At 48.8% G+C, this 20,315-nt stretch overlaps 1 protein-coding gene across 4 annotated transcripts in view; it reads left to right on the plus strand.

Annotated features, from left to right (window-relative positions):
• LINGO1 (leucine rich repeat and Ig domain containing 1) overlaps positions 1-20,315 on the plus strand; it is a 471,260-nt gene that overhangs the window by 294,888 nt on the left and 156,057 nt on the right. For all 4 annotated transcript variants that reach the window (XR_014713453.1, XM_084642161.1, XM_084642163.1 and 1 more), the window contains one exon: positions 12,113-12,198. The gene's annotated coding sequence lies outside the window, so the exon portion shown is untranslated. The remainder of the gene's footprint in view (positions 1-12,112; positions 12,199-20,315) is intronic.

Raw genomic sequence — 20,315 nt, forward strand, 5'->3', positions numbered from 1 at the left:
CGCATTCCAGTGTTTCACCTCTCTCCTAAAAAGTTTTTCCTAATATCCAACCTAAACCTCCCCCTCTGCAACTTGAGACCATTACTCCTTGTTCTGTCATCTGCTACCACTGAGAACAGTCTAGATCCATCCTCTTTGGAACCCCTTTCAGGTAGTTGAAAGCAGCTATCAAATCCCCTCTCATTCTTCTCTTCCGCAGACTAAACAATCCCAGTTCCCTCAGCCTCTCCTCATAAGTCATGTGTACCAGTCCCCTAATAATTTTTGTTGCCCTCCGCTGGACGTTTTCCAATTTTTCCACATCCTTCTTGTAGTGTGGGGCCCAAAACTGGAAACAGTACTCCAGATGAGGTCTCACTAATGTCGAATAGAGGGGAACAATCACGTCCCTCGATCTGCTGGCAATGCCCCTACTTATACATCCCAAAATGCCATTGGCCTTCTTGGCAACAACAGCACACGGTTGACTCATATCCAGCTTCTCATCCACTGTAATCCCCAGGTCCTTTTCTGCAGAACTGCTGTCTAGCCATTCGGTCCCTAGTCTGTAGTGGTGCATGGGATTCTTCTGTCCTAAGTGCAGGATGCTGCACTTGTCCTTGTTGAACCTCATCAGATTTCTTTTGGCCCAATCCTCTAATTTGTCTAGGGCCCTCTGTATCCTATCCCTACCCTCCAGTGTATTTACCTCTCCTCCCAGTTTAGTGTCATCTGCAAACTTGCTGAGGGTGCAATCCACACCATCCTCCAGATCATTTATGAAGATATTGAACAAAACCGACCCGAGGACCGACCCTTGGGGCACTCCACTTGATACCAGCTGCCAACTAGACATGGAGCCATTGATCACTACCCGTTGAGCCCGACAATCTAGCCAACTTTCTATCCACCTTATAGTCCATTCATCCAGTCCATGCTTCTTTAACTTGCTGGCAAGAATACTGTGGGAGACCGTGTCAAAAGCTTTGCTAAAGTCAAGGAACAACACATCCACTGCTTTCCCCTCATCCACAGAGCCAGTTATCTCATCATAGAAGGCAATTAGATTAGTCAGGCATGACTTGCCCTTGGTGAATCCATGCTGACTGTTCCTGATCACTTTCCTCTCCTCTAAGTGCTTCAGAATTGATTCCTTGAGGACCTGCTCCATGATTTTTCCAGGGACTGAGGTGAGGCTGACTGGCCTGTAGTTCCCAGGATCCTCCTCCTTCCCTTTTTTAAAGATGGGCACTACATTAGCCTTTTTCCAGTTGTCCGGGACTTCCCCCGATTGCCATGAGTTTTCAAAGATAATGGCCAATGGCTCTGCAATCACATCCGCCAACTCCTTTAGCACTCTCGGATGCAGCGTATCCGGCCTCATGGACTTGTGCTCATCCAGCTTTTCTAAATAGTCCCGAACCACTTCTTTCTCCACAGAGGGCTGGTCACTCCTCCCCATGCTGTGCTGCCCAGTGCAGCAGTCTGGGAGCTGACCTTGTTCGTGAAGAGAGAGGCAAAAAAAGCATTGAGTACATTAGCTTTTTCCACATCCTCTGTCACTAGGTTGCCTCCCTCATTCAGTAAGGGGCCCACACTTTCCTTGACTTTCTTCTTGTTGCTAACATACCTGAAGAAACCCTTCTTGTTACTCTTAACATCTCTTGCTAGCTGCAACTCCAGGTGTGATTTGGCCTTCCTGATTTCACTCCTGCATGCCTGAGCAATATTTTGATACTCTTCCCTGGTCATTTGTCCAATCTTCCACTTCTTGTAAGCTTCTTTTTTGTGTTTAAGATCAGCAAGGATTTCACTGTTAAGCCAAGCTGGTCGCCTGCCATATTTACTATTCTTTCTACACATTGGGATGGTCTGTCCCTGTAACCTCAATAAGGATTCTTTAAAATACATCCAGCTCTCCTGGACTCCTGGAGTGGTTTCCACCATATACAGGGTTCAATGGCTCTCAGCACCCCCACTATACAAATTGTTACAACATGCTGGCTGCAGGCGCTCAGCCCCTTTGAGAATCAGGCCCATCTTGGTTCAACTTGTGATCTCTAATCTGAGATATCCAAGATGATTCTATGATTCTATGATATGCCACTCTTGAAAATGTAGGCCTTACTGACGTGGGGGCTCAAATCATCATTTTGAGTTCAGTGGAGCTGCATCAATCACACCAGTTCAGGATCTAGTGCTCTGTCATCTTGCGAGGTTTCACTCATCAATGTTTGTGTTTCATTTTTAGATACTGGGGTAGACAGTGCTAAAGAAGAGGAAAGCACTGTTGTTAGATAGAGAGCACAGGAAGGTTTCTCTTCCTTTCTTTCTTAATAGTAAATGAAAAGACTAAAAAGGCAAAACAAACCCACCCACACTCATACAAACTACCTTATACAAACATTTATGGGCTGTGGAAACCTAGGAAATAGAAATTGACATTGGGCTCATCCTCTGCCAATGGGTTTCTTCTCCCGCTGTGAACTTTAAGTACCCTGTGCTGAACAGAATGGGTATCACTTCCTTTTACTGCTGCAATGTCCACCAATCCTACATACTCAGGCATTACAGCTTCTCGAGGCCTCTGTCAGGGAGTCCTTGACCTTCACCCCCATCCTGTTTGCGCTGTACGACTCTAGGCACCAGTGGGCTGAGTGGAGAGAGCTAGAAACTTGGACCTGCTATGCTTCATCCAGACTCAGAACGTGATTTGAACGTCACTTGGGATGTGTGTTTGAATGGAGATACAATTCCATTATGCAGAGGAGAGAATTAAGTTGTATGTCTCTCTTGTGGGGAAGAAGATACAATGGCTTTTGCTGTTTTTGTTATGCAAACATACTAATGTATGTTGTGCAACATTTTGCATTTATTACCTGCCATCCTGGAGACTGTGGAGAGCTTCTCAGCTTCAGTTTTGGTTGCTAATTTTGTGTTATTGCATCCTGGCATTTATTTAAATCCAGGGAGCACTTGGTATTGAGTAAAGTGTGAGAGTGGGTTCTGTATGTGTTATTGAAAGATGCTTCCTGTTTGGAGAGCTCTAAAGAGACAGCTACCCCTGTCCTCACTTACAGACATGCCTTAGCTAATACAGGATTGATAAAGGGCCAGCGCCTCTGGTAAGAAGATTGCCGCCTCTCTGCTGAGGTTCAGAAGGCGGTCAGTTCAGTCTGCTGCGTCTTGCTAGAATTCCCAAGCTAAGCATGCTCAGGAATGGTCAATGTTTGGCAAGCTACTAGGAGATCTCCATGTGTAAGAGGGGGAATGGTCCCGCTATTGTTGGGAATTTTCTTGGCTTAGACATTACCCTGGTGAAATGGGCTAGCGAAAGGATCTGAGTCCTTGCTCCCACTCCCTTTACTCAGAGGCCTGCCTGACCTTGAGGGCTCCCCTTCCACGCTCCTGTGTGACAGAGGCCTTGACACCCCAACAAGGCTGGGCCCAGGAGTCCTGGGGGCTCAACCCCCAACCTTGCCATGGTCACTTAGGGCAATGGCTAGGGTGTCCCCACTCCGGGGTACTCTCTCCGCACTGGACACTTTCCTGACCCACTGATCATTATATACAGTTCAAAGCAAATACAATATATTAAACAGCAATCAATTTTAAAAAATAACGGAAAATGGGAACGGTAAAAGGAAAACACATCACCCGCTCTGCGGCACGGGGACATCACAACCAGTGTCTCTGGAATGTCAGGGCAGTTCACAGCCTGTTCCTCACAAGTCCCAGGCCTCCTACCCAGGCCTTGGCTGTGCTGCAGGGTTGCCCTGGGTTGGACACTCACTCTGGCAGGGGCCAAACACCTTCAGACTCTAGGTGGCAGGACCCTTCCCCCCAGTGTCACCATCCACCCACCGTCAGGGTTATGATTCCCCCCAAGTCTGGCCAGCAGGGCCTCTTGGCTGGGGGAATCTCCCTGCGCTGGGCCCGCTGCCCAGGGTCCCCCTCGCTCTCCCCAGCTGCTCATCGCACCCGACTCTGGACTGCTTCAGCCCCAGCTCCAGCTCCACTCTGCCTCAGCACGGCTGCTGCTCTGCCTCCAGCTCCCTGGGCGGCTTCTCTGGCCCCTCTGGTTCAGGCTGCTGCAGCTCTCCCCCCAGCGCAGGTCTGCTCCCTGGGCGGCTTCTCTGGCCCCTCTGGTTCAGGCTGCTGCAGCTCTGCTCCCAGCGCAGGTCTGCTCCCTGGGCTGCTTCTCTGGCCCCTCTGGTTCAGGCTGCTGCAGCTCTGCTCCCAGCGCAGGTCTGCTCCCTGGGCTGCTTCTCTGGCCTCTCTGGTTCAGGCTGCTGCAGCTCTGCTCCCAGCACAGGTCTGCTCCCTGGGCTGCTTCTCTGGCCCCTCTGGTTCAGGCTGCTGCAGCTCTGCTCCCAGCACAGGTCTGCTCCCTGGGCTGCTTCTCTGGCCCCTCTGGTTCAGGCTGCTGCAGCTCTCCCCCCAGCGCAGGTCTGCTCCCTGGGCTGCTTCTCTGGCCTCTCTGGTTCAGGCTGCTGCAGCTCTCCCCCCAGCACAGGTCTGCTCCCTGGGCTGCTTCTCTGGCCTCTCTGGTTCAGGCTGCTGCAGCTCTGCTCCCAGCACAGGTCTGCTCCCTGGGCTGCTTCTGTGGCTCTGCTCCCAGCACGGATCTGCTCCCCCTGGGCTGCTTCTCTGATTCTCTCTGGATCTGGCACAGCTCTGCCCCTCAGCTCAGCTCGGGCCCCTGCTTTCTCCTTAGCTCAGCCCCACTCTGTCTGGCCCAGGCAATTCCAGGTCACACCAAGGACGGGACCCCTCTGGCCTGCTGCCTACCTGATTAGCCTGCCCGCCCTGTCAGTCAGGCTGACCTGGAGCATTGGCCTCTCCCCATTGTTCCTGGGGACTGTTAGTCTCAGGGTCCTGATTTCACATTGACCCTTCTCCTTTCTTTGGTAATGGGAGCAAGCCAACCAAAAGCCCCCACTAAGTTTTAGTAAGGGGACAATAGTCCCCTTACACATGCAGGGCATAGGATGCTGCAAGATTGATCGGGAAGTCTCTCTTTCTGACCTTTCCATTCCTTGTCCTTGGATTCAGCACTGATGTAAGGAAGTTAAATCCTAGTGAGGAAAATAGAAAGGAGCATAAAGTCTGGCAAATGAAATAGAAAAATATAATTAGGAAGGCCAAAAAAGAATTTGAAGAACAGCTAGCCAAAGACTCAAAAAGTAATAGCAAAAAATTTTTTAAAAACATCAGAAGCAGGAATCCTGCTAAACAACCAGTGGGGCCACTGGACGATCGAGATGCTAAAGGAGCAAAGTGCTGAGCAGAAGGGATGTCATTACGGAGAAACTAAATGAATTCTTTGCATTGGTCTTCATGGCTGAGGACGTGAGAGAGATTCCCATGGGCCTTCTTTTTAGGTGGCAAATCTGAGGAACTGCCCCAGATTGAGGTGTCATTAGAAGAGGTTTTGGAACAAATTGATAAACTAAACAGTAATAAGTCACGAGGACCAGATGGTATTCACCCAAGAATTCTGAAGGAATTCAAATATGAAATTGCAGAATTACTAATTGTAGTCTGTAACCTATCATTTAAATCAGCTTCTGTACTAAATAACTGGAGGATAGCTAATGTGATGCCAATTTTTAAAAAGGGCTCCAGAGGTGAACAATTACAGGCTGGTGAGCCTGACTTCAGTACTGGGAAAACTGGTTGAAACTATAGTAAAAACAAAATTGTCAGACACATAGATGAACATAATTTGTTGGAGAAGAGTCAACATGGTTTATGTAAAGGGAAATCATGCCTCACAAATCTACTAGAATACTTTGAAGGGGTCAACAAGCATGTGGACAAAGGGCATACAGTGTACTGAGATTTTCAAAAAGCTTTTGACTAGGTCCCTCATCAAAGGTTCTTAAGCAAAGTAAGCTGTCATGGGATAAGAGGGAAGGTCCTCTCATGGATTTATAACTGGTTAAAAGATAGGAAACAAAGGGCAGGAATAAATAGTCCGTTTTCAAAATGGAGAGAGGTAAATAGTGGTGTCCCCCAGGGGTCTGTACTGGGCCCAGTCCTATTCAACATATTCATAAATTATCTGGAAAAAGGGATAAACAGTGAGGTGGCAAAATTTACAGATGGTACAAAATTGCTCAAGAAAGTTAAGTGCCAGGCAGACTGTGAAGAGCTACAAAAGGATCTCTCAAAACTGGGTGACTGGGCAACAAAATGGCAGATGAAATTCAGTGTTGATAAATGCAAAGTCATGCACATTGGAAAACATAATCCCAACTATACATATAAAATGATGGGGTCTAAATTAGTTGTTACCACTCAAGAAAAAGATCTTGGAGTCATTGTGGATAGCTCTCTGAAAACATCCACTTAATGTGCAGCGGCAATCAAAAAAGTGAGCAGAATGTTGGGAAACATTAAGAAAAGAATGAATAATAAGACAGAAAATATCATATTGCCTCTATATAAATCCATGGTACCCCCACATCTTGAATACTGTGTGCGGATGTGGTCGCCCCATCTCAAAAAAGGTATCTTGGAATTGGAAAAGGTTCAGAAAAGGGCAACAAAAATGATTAGGGGTATGGAATGGCTGCCGTATAAGGAGATATTAATGAGACTGGGCCTTGTCAGCTTGGAAAAGAGACAACTAAGGGGGGGATATGATTGAGGGCTATAAAATCATGACTGGTGTGAAGAAAGTAAATAAGGAAGTGTTATTTACTCCTCATAACATAAGAACTAGGGGTCACCAAATGAAATTAATAGATAACAGGTTTAAAACAAACAAAAAGAAGTATTTTTTCACACAATGCACAGTCAACCTGTAGAACTCCTTGCCAGAGGATGTTGTGAAGGCCAAGACTATAACAGGGTTCAAAAAAGAACTAGATAAGTTCATGGAGGATAGGACCATCAACAACCATTAGCCAGGATGGACAGGAAATGGTATCCCTAGCCTCTGTTTGCCAGAAGCTGGGAATGGGCGATAGGGGATGGATCACTTGGTAATTACCCATTCTGTTCATTCTCTCTGGGGCACCTGGCATTGGTCGGAAGACAGTGTACTGAGCTAGATGGACCTTTGGTCTGACCTGCATGGCTGTTCTTATGTTCTTATGACAGTCCTGGGAACTGAAGTGCCATGGTACAGCACCGGCAGTGACACTGCAGTCTTGCCTTTGAGCTGAGAGGGGAGTTTAGTGTCCAGGCCCATCTACTGTACTTCTTGGTCTCACTCTGCTGAGGCTGGCAGCAGTGTTGTGGACATGTGCCCTCTAGGAACTGTGCTGATGGCTCTGTGCGCTAACAGCCCACACGGCCAGCATCAGATGCTCCTGACATTTGGTCTCTACCGACCCGGGCTGGATTTGAGCCCATTCCCCAGTGGTGAGTGGCTTTGGCTGCATCTCATCAGTGTTCTGAGCCATATGGTCCCATGTCCAACCTCCGTGGGTTTTTCCAAACACCTCCGTCTGTCACTGACCACTTTAAAGGGAAAGACTCCTTCTCGGCTCACCACTGCTATCAATGACCATGTACAGTCTCAGGACCCTAGCCTGGGCGGCACAGCACACCCCCAACTCCTACTGGTGCTGGAGAACATATCAACACAAGCTTCCAAAGGAGGCTCTCCCCTCAGCTCCTTTGCACTAAGAGGCTTCCCAAGAGTTATCCAGTTGCGTCCTGGCGCCGGAGAGCCACCGCCGAATGCTTTTAATCTCAATTCTCCAAACTCTGCTAAGCTCACAAGCCTGATGCAAAGATGCTTTTTGATGAGCTGGAAGGGCCGTGTCCTCCCTGACTGCGCCCATGACACTGAGCAATTAAAATACAAGCTATAATTGGAGAGAAAAAGGGAGGGAAACAACATCCTTGTGCACAGTCATTTACTGGACTGGAACTGCCGATGTCACGCAGGCCATAATCTTTGCTCTTAGTTGGACCCAGACCAAGAAGTTCCAGGCTGAGTTCACTGAAGGGTCATTGTTACACTGCTCCTGGCTTTGTCAGTGCGCTGAGCCTGCTGGCTGCTCACTTTCCAGATTCTGTCTGTCCATCCATCCATCATTTGCTCCTGCCCCCGGCCCCTTGACAATGCTCCTTTGGGACAGAAGGGCAGGAACAGCCCCACAGAACACCCGCAGAGTAAGGCAGCTCCCTTGCTGGCACAGAATTAGAGGAATGGGGGAATACAGAACATGGGGTATATTGGGAATAGGGAAGGGATGGGAGTGGTGGTCACCAGTGCTGCTGCACCCTGACCATTCTCTGTGCCATAGGGGACCAGGGAAGTGGGACATAAGTTAGGGCAGTCATGAAGCTTCCCTGAATTACACCAGCAGCTGGGCAGGCCTGTGGCATGAAGGTGGCTTGAAACAGCTGTGTCCCCACCTCTGCCTGCCTTGCATTGCAGTACCGAGCACAGGCACAGAGTAACAGGATCAGGCCCATGGTACATTACACTCCTTAACTGCAAAGCTCTTCCTCTTGGGTTCGGTTTAACAGCAGCCATTAGGCAGCAAAGATGAGGCCTGGCTCCCATTTGTGTATCTGGGAGCTTAACGTCTCCGCTTCAGGCTGAAGGGGAAACTGCACAGAGAAATCCACAGGCGAGAGGAAATGCAGGGCATTGTAGGCTCTGGGCGAGCTGCCCCTGGGGTGGGGCAGGCAGGCTGTGCAAGATGGCATCCTGGTCGGAGTGAAAGAAGGGGCTCTGTGCTGGACTGGCTATGCAGCTCCCCGACTCCTCCCTTTCCTCCTCCCTGTCCCATACTTTCCTTTGGATTCCCTTTTCTTGGCAACTTCTCCCATCAGCAATATTTTCTTCCTTCCTCTCATTTTCCCCCATTCTCACCTCCCTTCTTTAGGACTCTTCCACTCCCCAGTTTTGCACCTTCCTTCCTGAATCTTTCTCTTTCCATCACTCTCTCCTTCCTCCTTTCTTCCCACCTCTCTCTCTTTCATTTCCCCTAGCCTGCCTTTCAAAAGGAAAAAACCCAGACAGGAACTGAACCAGCCCAATTTAGCACTGCTGGGGTTGAAAGTTTATCATCTGTGATCGAAGTATCTGCACTGAGGCCTTGATGTGCCACCTGTGTGCGATTTTGAATTCGAGTTTGCATGCTCCCTGCGACTCATGTAGGTTCGCACAAGCTGTGTTTCAATTTATATCTCTGTCTCTCTATATTTTTAAAGCCACAGCTAATATTGATTTAGTAACTCAAGTGTTGGAATTTCATCATGCCAGGGAGAATGCATCAAATAAGACACAGTAGTTGTTTAACTCCAAATGTAGGTCCTGGTCTATGGGGTGTATTTTGCTTTAAGAACTGATTTGGGGGAAGATAGATACTGAAGGACATTTGCATTGGGGTGATGGTCGGGGTTGAGAAGAAGCACTGAAGTTATGAGTAGGCTTTCCCCAAGTTCCCTGAGAGTATCCTCTCTGCTCCCCAAGCCCTTTCCTTGGTGGCCCCATCAGCCCTGTTTCATTCAGTACTTTACACAGCTCACACAAGAAGTGTGGTCTGGGCATAGCCTTGGAGACTCCTAGAGCAGCGTGTGCACTGGAGCACAGCTTGGAAAGCATTCCTACCAGTGCCAAGCGAACCCCAAATGTTTGGATGTTTCAGTTGTTTATTAGGGAAGCCCCCAAAGTAAGATGTTTAGCTACACCTCTCAGGGCTGCAGACCTGAGCTTGGAGTCTTGCACCAACAAACTTCCTTAGGAGACCACAGATAACTGCTGACTCTGGTCAGGCTTCACATGCACTTTTCTCAGGAGCTTTAGCCTTCCTGGGGCTGGGATTGGAAGAAGGAAGGGCAGGAGCAAGTGCACAGAAGCATCACAGATAGGCTGGGCCCATCTGCCCTTAAAGGAGCCAGTCCCATCTGTGGCATAGTTAGGTCACCTCCCCAGGTGGGGCAAATGAAGGTCATGTGACCCAAACAGGCCTTCTGGGGAAGAGATAAGAGCAGAGGCCTGTGGCAGAGCTTGGGGAAGTTTGGGTAAGAAGTATCAGGGTGGCAGGTTATAGAGCAGGGAGACAGACCCTCAGACAGGATGGGCCTGGTCCAGCCAGAGATAGGGGAGAAGACTCTTAGTTCTGTTTGTTTAGGGCTTCTAGGGGAGAGACATCCTTGAGTTCTGTGCTTGAAAAGCTTTGTTGTCCGCTTGTGTGAGCTGGCGGAGGGAAAGTCAAAAGGACTGGGGCAAAGAGTTTATTGAGGAGCCCTGAGAAAGGGAAACTGAGGTAGCGTTGCTGCAGAGCCCCCCCATGCCGGGAGGCAGCACTCTGGCCGTGGCTGCCGTGTTAGAACAAGAAATAATCTTTAGAAATATGTATCTGAATGCTTATACAAAAGGTATCAAGACTAGTTTGGTTAGGAGTGAATTTGGGACAGAATTTCAAGTTGGATCATACTGGCTCCAAAGCAGTTTGCTCTGCAAGCTCTATCTCTAAAGCACATAGGAGAGCGGAGCCCAGAATGCAGGATAATGCCCTCCCCTTACCAGAGTTTCCTGGGTTCTTGGCTCTCAACCAGAGCTTTATACCCCCACCCCACCCCCGAACCCTGTGTGCTTTGTCTGTAGCAAAGTATCCAGCTTTGTGTCTGGGGATCTCCAGTGATTCCAGTTCCTGGGTTTCATGCCAGCCTTTTACCTGGTGTTGTCACCTGAATTCATGCCCCTCCCCTGGAACTTAGTGCTCAAGCAAACTCAAAATCACAAAGCCACACTCAAGGGAAGCCCCTGAGTTTAACCTGGTTTAGGTGCTAACTCACAAATTAGCCCTTGTTCTCTGGGATGGTTTGAGGGGCATGGGGAACACTGGGTGAACTGAGCTGCCTTGTGTCTGTAATGACACTTATAGGCAGAAAGAAAAGGAGGACTTGTGGCACCTTAGAGACTAACCAATTTATTTGAGCATAAGCTTTTGTGAGCTTTATGCATCCGATGAAGTGAGCTGTAGCTCACGGAAGCTTATGCTCAGATAAATTGGTTAGTCTCTAAGGTGCCACAAGTACTCCTTTTCTTCATGGGGAGATAGTTTTACTTTGTGTAATAACCCATCCACCCCCCACTGTTCCTCAGATGTTCTTGTCAACTGCTGGAAATGGCCCACCTTGATTATCACTAAAGGTGTGTCGGTCGTCGTCCCTCCCCCCCGCACTCCTGCTGGTAATAGCTCACCTTAAGTGATCACCCTCATTAGAGTGTGTATGGTAACACCCATTGTTTCATGTTCTCTATGTATATAAATCTCCCCACTGTATTTTCCACTGAATGCATCTGATGAAGTGAATTGTAGCTCACGAAAGCTTATGTCCAAATAAATTTGTTAGTCTCTAAGGTGCCACAAGTACTCCTTTTCTTTTTGCAAATACAGACTAACACGGCTGCTACTCTGAAACTTATAGGCAAGCAAGTTTCACGTGGTCATATTTTGGGATTTTGCAAAGCTCCCTAGCACTGTTTGCAAGAGGGGGGACTCCCCTTATGCCATGACTATCTGAGCAGGGAGGATACCCTGGTTGCTCCAGTGTTTTCTATGGGAAATGTTGTTTCCAAGAGGATTCACACATGCTCAAGGTCCTTACAGGAAGGACAGTTCTTAGTGTTTAAATACAGTGAAACTTGGGCAAGAAATCGCCCTTATTGCACAATTGCATATTTTAAGAGCCCACCCCAAAGTATGCTGGGCCAAACCTGCCCTAGGTGTAACTCCACAGGGGAGGTGACTTTACCCCACTAAGTACTATTCTGCTCCACCTGGATTAGGAAATTACTTCTATTAAGTAACTGCTTCTGGTTGGTCTTTGGAGTGGTCACTTAAGACAGCCTCAGCTGTAATATATTTGCCATTTTTCTTCTCACTCAGCTCCCTGATCCTGTCTTTCTGTGTCCCTGTTTTTCTTCCCATACAGCCCTATTTACAGCATTCAGATATCAGCCTGGGTGAGGCTTATGCTCAGTTCAGCTCATTTTTGGTGAGGGGAGGAGAAAGTTATTTGAAACCTGTTTAACTTTCCTGGTGCTTAATTTCGCAGTCTAATGTCCCTTTAACAGCAGAAGCCAAGTGTCTCTCTCTCTCTTCTGTTAAATGCAATGCAAGCTCTGATTGTGATATCATTTCCTTCTCAGTGCATGACTGGAAAGCAAAGGAGAGGACTACGTCCATTGAGCTTCTGGCAGCCAATTGGCCTGCATCCTGACACCATCTGACTTGGGTATGTGTGGGTTTTTCCCCATGACATGGGGGTTTGATGCTATTGTGTTGCAGAATGTATAACGCTCAATGATCTGTTGCTAGACACAAACATGGGCTTGTCTGTGTTGCTGTAAGATGGGCAGAAATTCCTTCCTGCTATAGTCTGCCATCAGTCCCCAATTACTTGCGTGTTGAGGAAATGTAGAGTTCTTCAGGAGGAATGCAGAAAATTCCATTCTTTTGGCTGAGGGTGGGAAGCTGCTCCTCATATATTTCACCATAAGTGGGGGTATCTGGGAAGTTGGCGTCATGCTTAGTTGGGATGGATCTCCAATGTGTCTGATATTTGGACAACTCCTTGAAAAATACCATCATTACAATCTGGTTAGATTGCATATTGGGGGAAACTTTCTAATGATAAGGATAGTTAAGCACCGGAACAGGTTTCCTAGGGAGGTTGTAGAATCCCCATCACTGGAGGTTTTTAACAACAGGTTAGACAAACATCTGTCAGGAATGATCTAGGTGTACTTAATCCTGCCTCAGAGAGCTGGACTAGATGATCTCTTGACGTTCTTTCCAGCCCTACATTTTTATGATTCTGTCCTATCACCTGTAGGATATTCCTCCATCATTAAACAAGATTGGTTCTCTATAAGGTCTATATTATGCCGATCACAGAAACGGCTGCCCGCTGCCTGAGCTAAGTGTAGATCCCCCCTCCACTGTAATGCAGGGGATGTTGGCCAGACAAGCTCTTAATTCTGTCTGAGGGCAAGCAACAGTGACCTCAAACGACTGTGCTTTGTGAGATGTCTCTATTACAGTCACACGACATCGTGACGACTCAGCCTGCTTCCCAGCTTTCTCTCTAGGACAGTCGAAAGAGACAGGAGCAGGTTTTGGCTTGTACTATACATACAAGATCCTAGACTAAAATCTGTGAACTGTCAGTTTGATATAGGCAATGCGTGAGACAGCAAACATCAGAGCTGACTGGGTCTAGGCAATTTCCCAGCACGACAGTCCTCTGGAGAGAACAAAAAGATGGTTCAATGCAGAATGGAATTTAGTTTCCTAATGGGGAAAAAAAAAATCAGGATGATTCAGGCATCTCTTTACATCGAGCTGGGGAAAACCATAATTCAGGTTGGATCTGCCCTAATCTGAGGTGAGCTGGTGGGAAGCGCTCTGATCTGTGGCTGCTTTCGAAGGCAGAGCTGTATCTGTACCATGGGTTAGCCAGTGAGGAACCATCTGCTCAGGCCTGCTTCAGAAGGGGAACTGTGTTGCTAATCTGGGGCTGGCTGGCAGGCAGTGTCCTTCCCCAGGCCTGTTTTAGAAAGGAGGGAACATGAACAATGAACTGGTGCTGGCTGTCAGGTTTGTCACACGTTTGGGGTTTTTTTCCTTCTTACCCCATATTCTTTGCTCAGACCAAAGGGCAGGATTCATGGATCCGCTCACTGCAGGCAAAATGGGGACACATCCAAGGACTCCTCGTGCCCCACCGTGCACTCATGTGGATGGCTCCACGCTGTCTTTGAGGTTTCCTTTATCATCATCTATACCATGGTAGCATCTAGAGTCCAGGTGCTGTACAAGCACATAGAAAGGGACAGTCCCTGCCAAGAAAGAGCCTAAAGAGAGGAGATAAAGGGAATATTATCAACCATATTCTACAGAGGAGGAAAATGAAGGACAGGTGTCTGGGGTTTTCAGTGGGAGCTGGGGAGCTAACATCTTGGCAAACCCCAGTCATACAGATGAAGTGATTTACCCAAGGTTTGTGGTAGAGTTGGGAATTGAACACAAATGTTCATGTCCCAGTCGAGAGCCTTACCCACAAGGCCATGCTTCCACCCTATTACTGTGTGCTCTGCTTCCTCTCTAAATGGACTAAGATGTGACACGTGGCCTGGACTGACCTAAAGCAGGGGGTTGCACTCCGTGTGTGTGGGTGAGCTGGCAGATATATATCTGTGTGTGGCTCCTTCAGAGTACTGGGTGGGGAAGCCTGGGCATGCAGGGAGATGGTTACCTGTCTGGACAGGGGAAACAAAAGCCCCTTGGCTGTGTTGGTGACCATCTTTGTGGCACAGGGCAGGGACTGACCAATGTGGCCTTGCTCAGTTTCTGGTCCCTGGGGTGCTCTTTTCTACATTAAACCTGTCCTATGGCTCGGAGCTGCAAACTATATTCAGCATCAACATGCTGGGATGAAGAGAAATGATCAGTCGTCACCCTCGCACTTCATCATTATGATAACGTTAACAGAAGGCTGATTACTGGGATCATTTGTCAGCAGGCACATGTGTCTACCAATCCCGGATCGCAACAAGGTGTGCCACTACCTTGGTGTCATGCCGAATGTTTAAGGGGAACTCCACAATGGGAGGGGTTGGGGGAGAGGGTGACTATCCATCCATCAGTACTGAATGAACAAAACATGCAGATGAACCAGCATGTAGAGGACTTGGGTTGATGTACGGCAGTCATCATATTTTATCATACTGGTGATTTAGGATTTGGAGCACCAACAGAGCCCTGCTCTGGTAGAGCCCTTTGGCTGCTCAAGGTTGTAAGCTACTGTATCGAGATGCACTGTCTCTTCAGATTAAGGATGGAGATGCACACTGCAGAGAAGCCCACAGAATTCGCACAGGCACTACATTATACTTTAACCCTAAAAGAGAGGGAATCCCGCAGGCTGGGTTTTTTGGAATGCCAAGGAACGAATGAACATATGGATGGAATTTCCTTCTCAATCCAATAGAGAATGGCTCCCTCCCTGTCTGGGTTGGGGTGAATGTGGGCTGACAGTTCTGCATGGAGCCTAGTAGAACTGGTCAAGATTTTGGGGGCGGGAGGGTCAAAGCACTTTTTCGAACAAAGAAATATTGGTTTGTTTTACTAAAATGGAAAATTTCCATTTTGGCCAAAATTTTCCAATTGTTCTATGAAAAAAATGAACACCAACAACGTGTTGGTTCTATGTTTGGGGGGTTTATATCTTTTTGTTTGTCTAATACAGAACACTCTCTTTACTAAACACTGACAATGTTTACCAAAAATGGTTTTCAAAAACAAGTTTTTCGGTTTCAGTTTTTTATTGAGGGGAGGGAACATAACAATTATTTGTCAAGAGAGATTTCAAGAAAAATATTTGGCAGTTTTCAACTCTGCTGTACGAAGCAAATTAATATACCCCATATAGTATGACTAGATTCCTCTTAACTGCTCCTGAAGAGGAGATACACTGGATATTGCCCCTGGTTGCCTAGCACTAGGCAACTTTCATATCTTCAATCCCAGTCATACAATTAGGCCCTAGGTGGAACTTCATTGACCTCAGGGGGATTGGCAGCACTTCTCCAAGGCATATTTAAGTTCATGACTGTTCACTGAAGGAAGGGCCGTTCTCAAAGGCAGCTCTCAAATTCCAAAATGGCAGCAGCAGCGTTGAAGGCAGGGCCCTTCTGGGCTAGGCCTGTGGCTTAGAGAGACAGTGCAAGGTGCTGCCCTGTAGTGGGGGGGTCTGAATTTGGGTCCTGGGCATTTACACCTGCTCTTTCTCCCTCCTCTACCCAAGCCAGCGTTGGGAGGGAGGATGCGGAGGGGTGGGCAGGGGCAACAGGAAGCAGGCTGGGCGATTATTAGTTCAGTAGTGTTTTTTTTTTTAAATAAATGCTAGAAAATACATATATTGCTTCTTTGAACCAGGACATGATTTACAGGGACCTTTCTTTTTATTATTATTATTAATTATTTATTTGTATTGTAGGGGCCCATAAAAGCCACAGTCCTAGCCCAGCACCCCATTGTGCTGGGCACTGTACACAAACAGAACAAAAAGACAGCCCCTACCCCTCTGTCCTCTCTGCACATACATGTCACCTTGTATTCCGCCCCGCAGTGTTACCAGGTCCTGCAGCGTTAGCACAAGCCACCTGATATTTGGTGTTTTCATAAAGCCCCAGCTCCTGGATTCATGGGGTTACAAGAGAATCACAGCTTTTGTTATTTAAGAAAAGGAAGTTTCTAGCCCTTGTGGTATGGTGGATATTTAAAGCCTGTAAACATAAACTGAGCTCACCCAAAAGGCTCCGGACCCAGAAGGCAAAGTGTCTACTTTCTTTAAACCTCATGATTTGGGGGACCTGGCTCATGCTTTTTGAATGCTGACAGTTGGCAACCTAATGGTTCCCATCCGTCCAAGCTCTGCCTGGGGGTGAATTGGCCTCTTCCATGTTGTTTGAACAGCTCTATCAGCAATCAAGTTTCATGCAGTTAATGTGGCAGGTGATACCACAGCCACACTCCTAATCTGTTACCAAACACTTGTGGAATTCATCCCTAGAGACCACAGAGGTATACAGGCTGCTGCCCTTCACGCTCCTCTCACACGCACATGGACTGACATACAAACCTGAATGCAGAGTGACACATGCACAAACATTCATCCTCTTTGCTCAGAGGCATATGGTTGGTCACAAACCGCCCCCCCAGCCTCTTACTGCTACAGCTCAGCTGAGCGATTAAGGGGTGCGTGCCCCCCTCTCCATCCCCAAGGCTCATGTTAAATTTACTCCTCACACCTCTGTCAGAGCTGCCTACAGGTAGGACACAGCAGCGGCGCCTATCCTAACGCGGCAGCTTTTTGAACATCTTTTCCTCCTCCAGTGGGAGGAGAGGTGTCTGGGCATGGGATCTCAGAGCCAGATCCTTGGCTGGTGTGAATTAGCTCAGCTGTGCTAACTTAGTGGGACTACACTGGTTCACACCAGCTGAGTATCTGGCCCTCAAATGTCAAACAAGAACGAGGGTTTCAAAGGGCTTTACAAGCATCAATGTAGTAAGCCCTTCACAGTGCCCAGTGAGGTGAGTGATATCCCCATGGGAGAGATGGGGAAAGTGAGGCACGGGAGCCAGGCAATGACTTGCCCAGCAAGTCAGGAGCAGAGCCAGGAATAGTCTCCTTGCTCCCATCCTGGTGCCCCTTCGTTCCTGTTCTTCAGTCTCCTCTCTCCTGAGATTCAGTGGAACACAGTCTTTCCGCTTGCACTTTGCTGTAGTGACAGGTGGAAGCTGGCACTGGCTTCCCCACCCACCACTTGCTGCCCAGCAGGAGATTCCTGAAGAGCCATATTTCATGACTGGTGGGGCAGAGGGCATAGCGCCTTGCCAGGCTGCTGCCGCCAGTGTCAGCATATGGCCAGAACGGAGGGTGGACCTTGATCAGAGAAGAGGCTGCAGTACCCTGCTGCCTATCTCTAGCCGGCACTAGGAATCCCCTCTGCTTTCCATGTGGAGGTGCAGCTGCCATGTATCCCTGCCCATCAGCTCCCCGTCCACTTCCATCCCCTTCTGCTCCAGCTAAGCCCTCCCACCCTACTCTCTCAGGGCCCCATTCTGACTACAGCAGGGTACCAGCAGCTCCCAAAGGGGCTCTGGGAATGTCAGCAGTGGGAGAACCAGTCCACAGAGGGAGAGGGCCGGGGGGAAGAGAAAGGGATGTGGAAGAGGAATAGAAGCGAGAGAGAAAGGGATGAGTTAGAGATCTTGGCATGATACAGCACCAGGATCAAAGGCGAGGGAGGGGGAGCACCAGCTCCTTTACAGAAACATGTCTATCCGGGGATCGCACACCATTGTGCAGGTCAGCACTTTGTTTGAGAGAGAACAATATGAGTTGTCAGGCGGAGAAAACATTCCATCCACCAATAACTTCATTTTGCTGAACAGTCTGCTTGCTCCGAGAGGAAAATCAATGAGAGCAAATCCAACCTCTGTGCCTGGCAGGAGACACCAGCCCGAGCCCAGCAGTCCCCTCAGGGTGCCAGCCACCCCTATCCAAGTCGGGGGGGAACTGGCTCAGAGGACAGAGGTGGGGGAGAGTTCCCCCGGAGAGGGGGCAAAGTGTGGGACTAGGGAGTTGCTGCCTTCTGGACTTTAAGAAATGATGCGGTTGGGGGAAGAGAAATGAGGTGAGAGCCAGGTGAAAGAGAGGAGGGAAGGAAAGAATGTGACAGAGGAGAGAGCTGTTGTAACCTCCCTTCACAGTTTCTGTTAATAGAAGTGCTGAGGGCTGTGAGGAAATGGCCCAAATGTTATGGAGCACGTGGGTGGGAGGGGGCAGGAAGGAAGGAAAGCGGAGACAAGAAAGCAGAGAGGGAGAGGCAGCAATAGGCTCAGCCCAGCTTCATGGGGGAGGGCGTGGTTTGAGAAGAACAGGCAGTTTCCTTAGTTGTTATACTCTCCTCCTCCATTTATTATTGTTCATATCACAGTGGTGCCAACCAAGCTGAGGGACCCTCTGTTATGCCCTGTAGCGAGAGGCAGACACTTTCCTCCAGGGCTTCCGTTCCGTGAGACAAGACGGACAAAGGATGGGAGGGGCAGTGACTCTGGCCTTGCCCGACTCCCACCCGCACACAAAGCCCTGAACTCGGGGCAAACAATGCTGTCACTCCAGCTGGCTGGCCTGAGAGGGGACAGAGGTAAAGCTCTGGTAAGCACAACCCGCCAGCTCTGTGTACTTGAGGTGATGTCATGGGGTGGCCACTCTCCCTGGAGCTAGGCTAACTAGGGAGAAGTTATCTCTGCGGTGAGTGAAGACAGGCCCTCAGTTGAGGTCACTCAGCCGGAGGCCCAGTCTAGTACCCAATGCACTCAGCCATACTGCCTCCCTTTCCCCTCTCTCATTTCATCCTTCCCCACTATGAGACATATCTCCCCACCCTCTCCCCAATATCCCAGAAAGAAACCTAGCTTGAATTTCTTGCCTGTTACTTTTCTCTGTCCCATGCTACTTTCTAGGTCAAATCAGCACCAGGCATGAACATGAGACCTTTTTTTGGTATCACATTAGCAAAAATGAATATTAATAGTGCAAAATGCTAATAGGCAGGTGAGAGAGACAGGTCGCACAATCTGATAGTCACATTGTATATGCAACGGCTGTCCCTCAGCATGAAGGTGAGTGCTAACAAAAGACCCAGTACTGCTCAGGTGTCTGGGAGCTAACAGGATTAGTAGCACTGTTCAAAGACACACACCCCCCACCCCGACCCATGAATGGGGACTGGATCCAGAGGGGTTGGCATCCGCTGCCATGGGATGTTTTGAGCCAGATGCTCTGGGTGACCCTGCCTGGTGCTGGAGTTTCAGGACAACTGAGAAATGTGCTGCTCTGAAAAAATGCAGCTGTGTTAATGCTGCTGAACAGGAATGCCAGCTCCTGAGGGCCCCCTCCCATCCCCCCGCCGCTCCCCCCCCCCCCGACCCCAGGCGCGAAGCGGGGATGGGCAGCTCAGTCTGGAGCTCCAGGTCTGAGCTCTGGCTTGGCCTAGTGGGTGTCAGAACCTTCTCTTCCCAGGAACTCGCTCTGTGACAGAACCGTTTAGGCTAAAATGGGTGCTTAAAGGGAGGTGCCTAAGGTACCAGTTCATATCCAGGGCTCTGAGAATTGGGATGTTTCTATCTGGTGCCTACAGAGGTGTGTAAACACCCATATGAGGGCACCCAAGTTTGAAAATGGTGGGTCAGATTCTTGGAGCTTGGCTGATTTACACCAGCTGAGGACTTGGCTCATTGGCACTGAACCGCTCCGTGCCTTGGTTTCCCCAGCTGTGCCATGAGGATCATAATACGACCTGCCCAGAGTGGGATGTTGTGGAACTTCTGGTAAACGGCTTGAGAGCTTTGCATGTGTGACACTTTGGAAGCCCAAACGATGCATGATAATAAGCATTATTCTAAAATCCCCTAGCACTAGGCACCACCATCAGCTGCAATGCACAGGGCCATGACTGCAGAACAACATGCTGTTATTTGAAGGGTAGGTTGTGGCTTATAGGTGCACTGCTGAGCCGCCCCACATGGGAAGGGCAAGGGGAGGTTAGTCTGTGAGCTTTGAGGCAGAGACTGTCATTATGTGTGTGAAGAGCACCCCATGCAGGGCTGTCATGCTCTCCACCTGGGCTGTCTCCTTTGCCAGATGGAGCAGGTTCATCTCTCTAGTGCACTGGCCCCACTGTGCACTCCCCCAGCCTGTCACACTTCTCCCCTTGCTCACTGAGCAGCCTGCACCTCTCTTTGGCCCTAAGCAGCAGCTCCTCTGTCTAAAGGACATGA

Source organism: Lepidochelys olivacea, assembly GCF_965140295.1.
Source record: "Lepidochelys olivacea isolate rLepOli2 genome assembly, chromosome: 10".
NCBI lineage: Eukaryota > Metazoa > Chordata > Testudines > Cheloniidae > Lepidochelys > Lepidochelys olivacea.